The following is a 12280-nucleotide window of genomic DNA, read 5'->3' as shown; positions in this document are numbered from 1 at the left end:
TATGAGCAGTTTTTCTCAATCTCAGCAACTTTAAGATGTGAGGACAATATTGTAATGTGCCTGAGATTGAGAAACACTGAGTTAGAAGATATGTGTTAGGCTCTTGGCCTCTGCCTAGAAAAAAAAGTAAATCCATTTCCAAGCACAATTCTCATAAGCTCTTTAGTGAGAATTTATTAACAATGGGATGAGGTTATAAAAATCCTAGCACTTGAACTTGAACCAAAAATACATATGGGTAAAGTCTTGCTTTTTATCCCTTTTAATGTCTCTCTGTGAATTACCAAACTGACAAGTCTTTTTCAAAACAAATCAAAGACTATGCAGGTTTTCCAAATCTGATCAATCTAAGGACTGCTTCAAGCCTGCTTCTCTGCCCTCTTAAGTCCTGGAAAGCTCAATTTGTTACTTGTCTTTACTCTGAAAACCTTCAACTGGATCATAGCAATTACCCTGTCTAGAGCTTGCATCATGAGCTCTAGGATGGGAGATATGGAGTGGAGTGGAGACTATTGCCCAGATTTACACTGTAAATATCAGGATTATCTCCATGTTTATTAGCTGATGGAAGTTGCGTAAATGCTCGTAGAATTAGTACCATATTTTTTATCTATTTTCCTTCCTTCAGTTTGATAAATCTGTTTCTCACAAAGGAAAAGAGAATTTCAGTGGTATTTTCCTGTACCAAGGTTAGTTTTCTTACTTATGAAGTGGCTAACAAGAATCAGTTAGTGTCTCAAATTGCACTATACACTAATCCAAATTTGGACATTTTATGGCCAGTCCTTTGGCTATTGCTGTTTGGCCTGGGGCATTTCCAATAGGGGCAGGACGTCAGCATCGGGGCTATGTCAGCATCAGTTGTGGGTAGGTTGCCTTTGGTAGGGACATGGAGGCAGGGGCATCAGCCCTCCACAATAGTTCACACAAGTTTCTTGTGTGACTCCTTGGGAAAATTAATTGCCCAATCCTGCTCTCTTGGAGAGCTTCAGCCTCCTAGCTTTGCCCATTTCAAATGAACCCAAAGGGAGGACGTTAAAAAGAAATTCCTCCCATTTGCAGACTGGGCAGCCAGAGTTATTTTGGGGTTCTCCTGAACCCAAGACTTGAGGAGCTGGTGGCAGTCATGGCCCAGAGGACATCAGCACAATTACGAATTGGGCACCAGTTATACCTTTTCCTGGACCAACAGGCTATCCTCACATTTGCTCACACTTGAATCATCTCCCATTTGGAGTATTGTAATATGCTTTGGGATGCTTTGGGGTGGTCTTGAAGTATTTAGAAGATTCAATACAATTAAAAAACAGTGGTTGCACAATTTTGCACAACTCAAATTTGCATATATGTAGCTTCTTGTGGAGGGACGCGGTGGCTCAGTGGGTTAGGGCGCTGAGCTTGTCGATCAGAAGGTTGGCAGTTTGGCAGGTCGAATCCCAAGTGCCGTGTAACAAAGTGAGCACCTGTTACTCATCCCAGCTTCTGCCAACCTAGCAGTTCGAAAGCACGTAAAAATGCAAGTAGAAAAATAGGGACCACTACGGTGGGAAGGTAACAGCGTTCCGTGCGCCTTTGGTGTCTAGTCATGCCGGCCACATGACCACGGAGATGTCCTCGGACAAGCGCTGGCTCTTCAGCTTTGAAACGGAGATGAGCACCAACCCCTAGAGTCGGAAATGACTAGCACGCATGTGCGGGGGAACCTTTACTTACCTTTACCTTTAGCTTCTTCTGGAGAAAATACACTATCATGTTTCCCCAAAAATAAGACCTGGTATTTTTTTTTTTGCCTCCAAAATAGGCAGTAGGTCTTATTTTCGTGGATGTCTTATTTTCCCCCCAACACCTACCTTGCCTCACCGTGGCAGCACCAACAGCCTCATCCAGCAGAAGCCCACGTGGCTGCCATAAGGCGAGGCAGGTGGGGAAGAGGGGAGCTGCCCCAAGCACCCCATAGGCACCCAAACACTTTTTGCCTAGAAGGAGATGGGAAGTTTTGTCTGCTTGCAAATAGGGTGTTTGGGAAAGGAGCTAATTAGATTGCCTGCCAGATCACCTGCCTGCCCCCTGCCTCTCCCTCTGCGCTTGGATTTACCTTCGCTTCACCAAGGAGCCGACGGGTGTTGCCGGATACTGTCAGCCCCCGCCCGCTCCCTGCCACTTGTGCTGGTCAACCGCCTTGGCTTATTTTGGGGGTAGGGCTTAAATTAGGCCCACCCCAAAAAAATCAGGCTAGGGGTGGGCCTAATTTTGGGGGTGGATCTTATTTTGGGGAAAACATGGTAATTGTCAATCTGCTTCCAGACTAACTCAGGATGTGATGATCATCCTTAAAGCCTTGCATGGCTTGAGACAAAATAATTTAAGGTTATCTGAAGAACTGGCTCTCTTCAGTAATATCTATCCAGTCTATCAGAGTCCCCTCTGAATCTAGCTCCCTATTCAATGCAGGAACTCCTTGTAAAGTACCGTATGACTAATAGTTGTAACTTAGCCTCTCTTAAAACAAAAGGGGAGCACTCTATTTCACAAGGTTGGGATTAGAGATGCAGCAAGCAAAGGATAAACTCTGCACTGGTCCTCCTCCACTCTGTTTTCCTCATGCCCTGTGGAGGATGTTATTCCATCTGTATAATGTCGATGTAAGATGCAACTCTAGACAGTTTCTGTGAGGAGACACAGGACTGATGTTTGAGGTTGCAGAAAGACCTGTGAGCCTCTGAAAATGGAAAAACCAAAAATTTCTCTACACCCTAGAGAAAATTATTTGCAGAATCTTACAAATACAGTATCTTCCTGCAGGTTTTTTTTTTGTTTTGTTGTAAACAGATTAATTAAACTAAAGTTATAAATTAATATATCCATCAACAAAAATCAAAAGTTGATTGACAAGTATTTCGTTATCTGACTTTTATTAGGAATGCCATGCTAAATACTATTCTTATGACTTCTTGGCTGCAGAGAAGAAACCAATGGGGCTGCCAAAGAATCCAAAGGAAATCTGAATCAATCCCTTCTGCTTCTGCAGATGGCAGAGCACAGTATGAAACTGGCTGAGATAAACAAAGCAGCAGTAGCAGTGTATTGAAGAGGATTCAGAATGTCCATACAGCCTTTAGCATTATGATAGACTCTTGTGTTTATTCTGAAGGAAGAGTAAGCCAGTGGTGTCCAGAAGGAAGGAAAGTTAGAATAATCAGAATAGTGGCCCCCTACTCAGGTAAGATTTAAATCACCTGGGTGCAGCTGTTACCTTCACTTTTCTGATCCCGTATCCCTCATAAATGCATGGATATGATGATTAGACAGAATAGATTATTTTTTAAAAAGAGGTACAAGAGGTACTTATTTAGCAAGAGGTACTTATTTATTTGTTTGTTTGTTTATATTTTATATTACTAGACCACACATCTCCCTCAAGGAGGGGCTCTGGGCTGTGTACAATTTAATCAACATATAAAGCAGCATATAAAATTAATATTGGAATATCAAAATTATTTTAAGATTAAAATTTTAAAATTATGAGGTTATAACATTATAAAATTTCAAAGAAATAAAAAATTCCAAGCTGACCATTTAACCTTGGTTAATAAAGGTGGAGGTAGGGATCTCATGGCGTTAGCCAGCCCCTCTGTTGCATGTTTCTTTGTGCCCCACATGCAAGGCTGCAAAGACAGGTTTTGACCCTTTTATGAAAATTTTGGGGAAGGATGTTCTATACTGTGGGGGCAGTGGCAGAGATGGCTCTCTTTCCAGACCCCAACTTCTTTTTCCTTCTTCTGTTTTTTTCACTCTATATGACTTTAAAAACCAACAGAAAGTCATAAGAATCTCTTTTTAAAAAATATTTAATAAAAATATGTATTTATAATTTATATATTTCTGACCCCTTGCAGAATAATTTGCCTGGCCATGCCTAGCAGGGCAATATCCCAGGGGAGTATTTTATATGTGTGCTGTCAAAATTTCAAATTTCTTAATTAAAAAGGATGGCTTATCCCTTCCCTACATTGGCTGCCAACAATATTCACCAACTAATCTTTATGCAGCAAGAGTAATCCTAACTAGTATCCTAATTCTGATCGTTTCCATTAAGGTGCTATGGATCAACCTAGGGCTTATTTCATTATAGGTGTATTTAGGGCTGCATCTTTATCTACTTTAGAGAACAGAGATCATATCACAAATTCAACAATGGCAAAACTTCAAGTGCTGCTGATTTCTGGACTCAGCCAATTGTGTTAGAAAGTTTTTTATTAAGTTGTGTTTCATTCACTTATTTCATCTGAGTGGCTCAATTGTTTGGTGACTGCTGATTGTACTTCTCTGCATGCAGCTTGTAGTTTTTTAATTCAAAGTCTGGAGCATATCAATACAGGACTGCTGCAGAATAACAATTAATCATTAATATATTCCTTTTTACAAATGCCACACATTATGCCTGGTGCTTTAATCTGCCACAGTGCAATCTGCATAGCCAAACAATACTGGTGTAAGTCTGAAGAGGTAACCAGTGTTTATAATAGCCTAGATCTGTTCATTAAGTACCCTTAACCCATACAGCTGGGCCTCCTTTCAAGCATTCATTACTACTGACAGATAAGCCACTAACTTGCCAAAGAAATTTTGCTGCTCTCCCATTCTTAGATAAAATGTTCTGCTTAGCCTTAAATAATGGTCCAAAACTCCAGGTGTCTTCTGCTGTACAGGAAATCATTCTGAATTTTTATCAACTATGCAGCTGTTAAAAGGTTGGTATGTCCTGGGTCTGGCCAGCTATAAAACAATTTATCAAAAGACATCAAGGGAGTTGCTCCCCACCACACAGTCTGCTCCCACCTGCCAATATGTCCTTGTTCCCAGCTCAGTTTTGCCATTTTTTTCTTTGAACTTTTTAAATGCTAGGGAGTGGGGTGGGGTAGTCACATTTTGTTTTATAATATGGCAGATTCCTAGTTTTTCAAGTGGTCAAGGACCCTGCCAAGAATCCAGGAATACATCTGTGAGGGCTTGTCTTCTGTTCACAGATTCTTATATTAAATAGTCCAAACATCCTCCTTCTTCCTGTATTTTATCTTTGAGAACCACTGAGATGTCCTTGGTACTGCGGTGGTCCATAAATGTGAAAAATAAACAAATGACTTTTGGATTTGGTGGTGAAAGTCAAGATGCAGTAAAATCTTTTCTGCATCAAAAGCTGAAAGAAGCAAAGTTACAAGTAAGGAAAGATGGAAGAAAGAAAGAGATAGCAAAAAGCAGGACCACTCTTACCAATTCTTCTTTCTTCTTTTTCAGATCAAAAATGTCATTTCATGGGATCAAACACAATAACTGGGTCCAACAGGACCATTTTTATGTCTGCATTAATTGTGTCCTATTCTGTCTCAATATAAACATGTTCACACAACCTGGCCAACTAATCAGCTGCTCCACTGAAATAGAAAAGTTAGGTTTGTGATGTTCAGGCCAAAGGGAGGCTCAATATATTTTGAGTTTTCCACATAAACATTAAAAAAGGAAAAAAAAGACAGTAGACATTGGAATCCTGGCTCCCGAGGACAAAGGTTTCAATATCCCTTGCTCCCAGCTTTTCCTCTCCTCTGAGAGGTTTATCTAGTCAGTTCTGTCACTTCTTGCAAAAGAAGAAATTTGTCGTCTTCATTTTCCAAGGAAGAGTCAGAGGCATAGCAGGTTGAGATCAAATGGAGTTCTCACCCCCTCCATAATAGGCCTGGGTTGCTCACCTCTAGATTCTGCACCTCTGTTATCTATGGCATCCTTGGTGCTGTCTGAGCTTGGTTATTTACTTGCAGACATCTCATTACCCACCTAGATAACATCATCAGTGATGAGTCCTTGTTAGCTGCTTTCTTTACAACTGTGCCATGGGGATAAAATTAGCCCAGTTCTCCACCTGGCAAGATCCAGGACAAAAGAATCCAATGGGCTAAATAGAGAACAAAGAGGAGGCCAGCAGGCCAGCCCAATCACCTAAAATTGGATGCGGAAATGCAGAGATAGCATGCAGTGAATATTTGGGTATGAATTCAGGCTAACTGGCTTAGAAATCAAGGTGCTGCAAAAGAAGAATCCTTACATTGTCTTGAGTGTTGTCCCCCCCCGCCCAGGCTTTGAGCTAGGGAGAAGCTAATGCTAGTGGCTCTGTCCCCATTCTCCTGCAATCTGTCTCTTTACAATGGCTAAGAAGGAAGAGGGGGCTTCTCCACTAACCATATTCTCTCACCTGCCAGCTCCATCACTTTGCCACAACTTGTGTTGTAGAGGTTCCACCTCCACTTAATCTTGCAACTACAGGAATGGTTTCTCCTTCTGTATCCTAACATCCTCCAGCCAAAGAAAAATTGCACCATAACAACAATTATATACCGGCAATGATCTCTCAAAAGAAAGATCTGGACCATCAGTCCACCCTCCAAATTGGTTTTAAGAAGCAGAAGAAAGAGTTAGGTTTAGAGTACCAATTGTTGCCTAATTTAGATACCATCTCTGGGCAGCTGTTTGTCTGGAAGTGTGATAGAACAGATAATACAAGAAAAGAAAGAGTTCCTAGAATGTTTTTTTTTCTTCTATTTCCTCCGTAAGTTTGTCTCTGCTAGATTTAGCTCTTTGCATATAATGAACTCCTTCTCCTGACCCAGTTAAATGTTTCTACATGAAATAGGCCAGTTAGGGTGCTGGGATATTTCATTGTAGTTTTCAATATGTGACATATGTACCTTGCTACTAGTCCAAGTCCATGGCTCTTTTATCTTTTTTTATTTTGCAGGTTGATAAATTAAGAATCATAAAATCAATGCAGGATTGTGCTAGCAAGGACATTTTATTCAGTTGTCCTAAACGCTGAAAGTGAAGATGAGAAGCTGTGATGACAGGGTGTTCTTGTAATGTGCTAATGGTTTTTTTTATTTCTTTTGGAGATGGGGTTTTAAGTGGATGACATTCCACAAATGTTTGAAATTAGCATTTCAAAAAGATACAGCCATCCTTCAAAATTCCAAGGCTGTCTTTCTTCAGACAATTCTGACTCTGAGTTGAAGATCTTTAAAGAATTTTGTACTGCTGTATCCAAATAATGTCACAGCACATGGGTAGCCTTTAACAGCCAGAACTGTTTTTAAGAAGCTAAACAGAATTGGATTTGGTTATTACTTGGATGAGAGACTAGGGAACCATAGAATTATAAACAAAAGATGGAAGAACACAATGTCATTGTTACTAAGAAAACAATAAGGACATATCTTTTAATTCCAAGAAACTGAGCTAAGTTCAAAGGTCTTTACAAGGCAGGTATTGGTTATATTTTTATGCCAATAAGAGTACTTGTTTTTCACACAGAATAATATCTAACAGAGTTGGAAGAGGCCTTGGAAATCTTCTAGTCCAACCTTCTGTTTGAGCAGGAGACCCAAACTATTCTGGGAAAATGGCTGTCCAGTCTCTTCTTTAAAACCTGTCACAATGAAGCACCCACAATTTCTGGAGGCAAGCCATTCCACTGATTAATTGTTGTCAGTGACAGGAAATTTCTCCTTAGTTGTAGGTTGCTTCTCTCTTTAATGATCTTCTACCTGTTACTTCTATCCCCAGGTACTTTGAAAAATAGGTTGGTCCCTCTTCTCTGTGACAGTCTCCCAAATATTGGAAGACTGCTATCATGTCACTTCCAGTCAACCCTAGTTATTGCAAGCTACAATCCACAGATAACTCATATCTCAATGAAGATGGGTGCTACCTTTTGTGTACTAGGTTCGTTGCACAGGAATGAAGACGAGGCGAGTGAGTTCAGCAAAGAGCATGGTTTATTTCTTGCAGGATCTGAACTAGAGAGCTGGGCTGCAGATGCAGCAATTTATAGTCTGGCCCCTAGGCGGCAGCCAATAGGTTTGAAGCAACCCATTGCCGGCTAGGGGCAACCAATAGCAGCACTGGAGACAGAGAAAAAATCTTTACGGCATCGGACTTTCCTTTCACCACCAGACACATCCACAGCTGAGCGTCCTTTCAGCTTTGGCCCAGTCGCTTCATTCTTTCTGGCGCTACTAGTACTAGCCCTCTGCTCTTCCCCTTTAGCATATTGGATGCCTTCTGACCTGAGAGGCTCATCTTCCAGTGTCATATTGTTTTGCCTTTTGGTACTGTCCATAGGGTTTTCATGACAAAGATACTGGAGTGGGTTGCCATTTCCTTCTCTGCCATTTCCTTGTTTTTCATAGCCAATTTACATCATTTGGTGTAAATGCTCAAATGGTGAGGATTTTTACTGATTAAATGTACTTTGTTCTGAAAAAAAGGGGAATCATTTTAAAACAAAAACTTTGTTGTTGTTAGCTGAGAAGTCGTGTTCGACCCATCGCGACCCTATGGACAACGTTCCTCCAGGCCTTCCTGTCCTCTACCATCTTCTGGAGTCCATTTAAGCTCACGCCTACTGCTTCAGTGACTCCATCCAGCCACTTCATTCTCTGTCGTCCCCTTCTTCTATTGCCCTCAATCTTTCCCAGCATTAGGCTCTTCTCCAGTGAGTCCTTCCTTCTCATTAGGTGGCCAAAGTATTTGAGTTTTAGCTTCAGGATCTGGCCTTCTAAAGAGCAGTCAGGGTTGATCTCCTCTAGGACTGACCGGTTTGATCACCTTGCAGTCCAAGGGACTCGCAGGAGTCTTCTCCAGCACCATAGTTCAAAAGCCTCAATTCTTTGGCGCTCAGCCTTTTTTATGGTCCAACTTTCACTGCCATACGTTGCAACTGGGAAGACCATAGCCTTGACTATATGCAATTTTGTTGATAGGGTGATGTCTCTGCTTTTTAGTGTGCTGTCTAGATTTGCCATGGTTTTCCACCCGAGGAGCAAGCTTCTTTTAATTTCTTGGCTACAGTCCCCATCTGCAGTGATCTTGGAGCCCAGGAAAATAAAATCTGTCACTACCTCCATTTCTTCCCCATCTATTTGCCAGGAATTGAGACGGCCGGATGCCATGATCTTGGTTTTCTTAATGTTAAGTTTCAACCCAACTTTTGCACTCTCCTTCTTCACCCGCAACAAGAGGCTCTTTAGTTCTTCACTTTCTGCCATTAGAGTGGTATCATTTGCATATCTTAGGTTGTTGATATTTCTTCCGGCAATCTTAATTCCAACTTTTGATTCATATAGACCTGGATTTCTCATGATGTGCTCTGCATATGTTAAACAGGCAGGGCGACAGTATACAGCCTTGCCGGACTCCTTTCCCAATGTTGAACCAATCAGTGGTTCAGTGTCCAGTTCTCATTGTTGCTTCTTGGCCCACATACAGGTTTTTCAAGAGACAAATAAGATGGTTTTGGTACGCCCATCTCTTTAAGAACTTGCCACAGTTTGTTATGATCCACACAATCAAAGGCTTTAGCATAGTCAATGAAGCAGAAGTAGATGTTTTTCTGGAACTCTCTAGCTTTCTCCATGATCCAGCATATGTTGGCAATTTGATCTCTAGTTCCTCTGCCTCTTCGAAATCCTGCCTGTACTTCTGGTAGTTCTCGATCCACATACTGCTGGAATCTGCTTGTAGGATTTTAAGCATAACTTTACTAGCATGTGAAATGAATGCAAAGGTGCAATAGTTTGAACATTCTTTGGCACTACCTTTCTTTGGAATTGGAATGTAAACTGATCTTTTCCAATCCTGTGGCCACTGTTGAGTTTTACAAATTTGCTGGCAAATTGAGTGTAGCACTTTTACTGCATCGTCTTTTAAGATTTTGAATAGCTCAGCTGGAATACTGTCACCTCCACTAGCTTTGTTGTTGCTCAGCTTTTCTAAGGCCCACTTCACTTCACATTCAAGGATGTCTGGCTCGAGGTCAGTGACCACTTCACTGTGATTATCAGGGACATTAAGCTCATTCTTGTATAGTTCTTCTGTGTAATTTTGCCACCTCTTCTTAATCTCTTCTGCCTCTGTTAGGTCCCTGCCATTTTGTTCCTTTATCATGCCCATTTTTGCATTAAACATTCCCTTCATCTCTCCAATTTTCTTGAAGAGATCTCTGGTCCTCCCTATTCTATTGCTTTCTTCTATTTCTTTGCACTGTTCATTTAAGAAGGCATTCTGATCTCTTATAGCTATTCTCTGGAATTCTGCATTCAATTGGGCATATCTTTTTTTTTTCTCCCTTGCCTTTCGCTTCCCTCCTTTCCTCAGCTATTTGCAAAGCTTTCTCAGACAGCCATTTTGCTTTCTTGCATTTCTTTTTCTTTGGGATGGTTTTGGTTGCTACCTCTTGTACAATGTTGCGAACCTCTGTCCATAGTTCTTCATGCACTCTGTCTATCAGATCTAATTCCTTAAATCTATTGGTCACCTCTACTGTATATTCAACCGGGATATGATTTAATTCATACCTGAGTGGCCTAGTGCTTTTCCCTACTTTCTTCAGTTTAAGCCTAAACTTTGCAATGAGAAGCTCATGGTCTGAGCCACAGTCAGCTCCTGGTCTTGATTTTACTGACTGTATAGAGCTTTGCATCTTTGGCTGCAGGGCATATAGTCAATCTGATTTCTGTGTTGACCGTCTGGTGATGTCCATGTGTAGAGCCGTCTCTTGGGTTGTTGGAAAAGAGTGTTTGCTATGACCATCGTATTCTCTTGACAAAATTCTATCAGCCTGTGCCCTGCTTCATTTTGTACTCCAAGGCCAAACTTGCCTGTTATTCTGGTTATCTTTTGGCTTCCTACTTTAGCATTCCAATCCCCTATGATGATAAAAACATCATTTTTTGGTGTTAGTTCTATAAGGTGCTGTAGGGATTCATAGAACCAGTCAATTTCATCCTCTTCAGCACTGGTGGTTGGGGCATAGACTTGGACTACTGTGATATTGAATGGTTTGCCTTGGATTCGAACTGAGATCATTCTGTCATTTTGAGGATTGTATCCCAGTATTGCTTTTCCTACTCTTTTATTGACTATGAAGGCTGGTCCATTTCTTCTGAGGGATTCTTGCCTGCAGTAGTATACCTGATGGTCATCTAAATTAAATTCACCCATTCCTGTCCATTTTAGTTCGCTGATACCTAAGATGTCGATGTTCAGTCTTGTCATCTCTTGTTTGACCACGTCCAGCTTTCCTTGATTCATGGATCTTACATTCCGGGTTCCTATGGAGAAAAAATCTTTACGGCATCGGACTTTCCTTTCACCACCAGACACATCCACAGCTGAGCGTCCTTTCGGCTTTGGCCCAGTCGCTTCATTCTTTCTGGCGCTAGTAGTACTAGCCCTCTGCTCTTCCCCTTTAGCATATTGGATGCCTTCTGACCTGAGGGGCTCATCTTCCAGTGTCATATTGTTTTGCCTTTTGGTACTGTCCATAGGGTTTTCATGGCAAAGATACTGGAGTGGGTTGCCATTTCCTTCTCCAGTGGATCACGTTTTGTCAGAACTCTCTGCTATGACCTGTTCATCTTGGGTGGCCCTGCACGGCATAGCTCATAGCTTCATTGAATTATGCAAGCCCCTTCGCCACGACAAGGCAGTAATCCATGAAGGGACGAACAACATTATAGCAACACAGAAAGTGATTACAGTAATACAATTTACAAAGACTTAACCCCAGTGTGAATAGGTTCCACTTAGCAGCATAATACAATACTTAACAACATTATAGCTCCATTGTTCAATACAATCTTGTAGGTCAGCAGTTAACACAAGTACATACAACATTATAGCTTTATTGTTTCAGCACATAATCTTGCAAATAAGCAGGAGGTTTGCGTGCCCTTGTGGAACGCCTCGGTGGCCTACCAGCTTGCCCACCAGGCTGGGTAGGCCAGTGTCTCTCAGTTCAATTGATTCAGGCTGGCTTGGATTTCTCTGGCTGGCCTTTCCAGGTTGGCCCACCCCAGAGTCCATTTGTTCACCAGAGTTAGCACAGCGGCTATAAAAGGCTGGTTGGCTTTCTGCGTCAGGGGACCCATGTTGCACTTCCGGACTCCCCTCCTTTATGGCCAACTCCTCGTTGCTTGGGCTATGTGAGCCTTCAGCTTCTATGCATGGGCCGGCTTGGCTGCCGGTTTCTGGGCCTTGGTAAGGACTAATGACGTAGTCCTCGCTTAGTGGCCATTCTGGAAAATGCTTCCTGAGTTGGTCGATGTGGCACCTCACAACTTGCCTGCCCTCCAGCCCCACTTTGTAAGAGAGGGGGCCTGAAGTTTTAGTAATTTTTCCTGGTACCCACAGATTCCCATGCCCATAGTTCCTGGCCCACACTGCATTGCCCAGT

The sequence above is a fragment of the Vipera ursinii genome (assembly GCF_947247035.1).
Source record: "Vipera ursinii genome assembly, chromosome: Z".
Taxonomy (NCBI): domain Eukaryota; kingdom Metazoa; phylum Chordata; class Lepidosauria; order Squamata; family Viperidae; genus Vipera; species Vipera ursinii.
Note: the sequence above shows the minus strand (reverse complement) of the source record.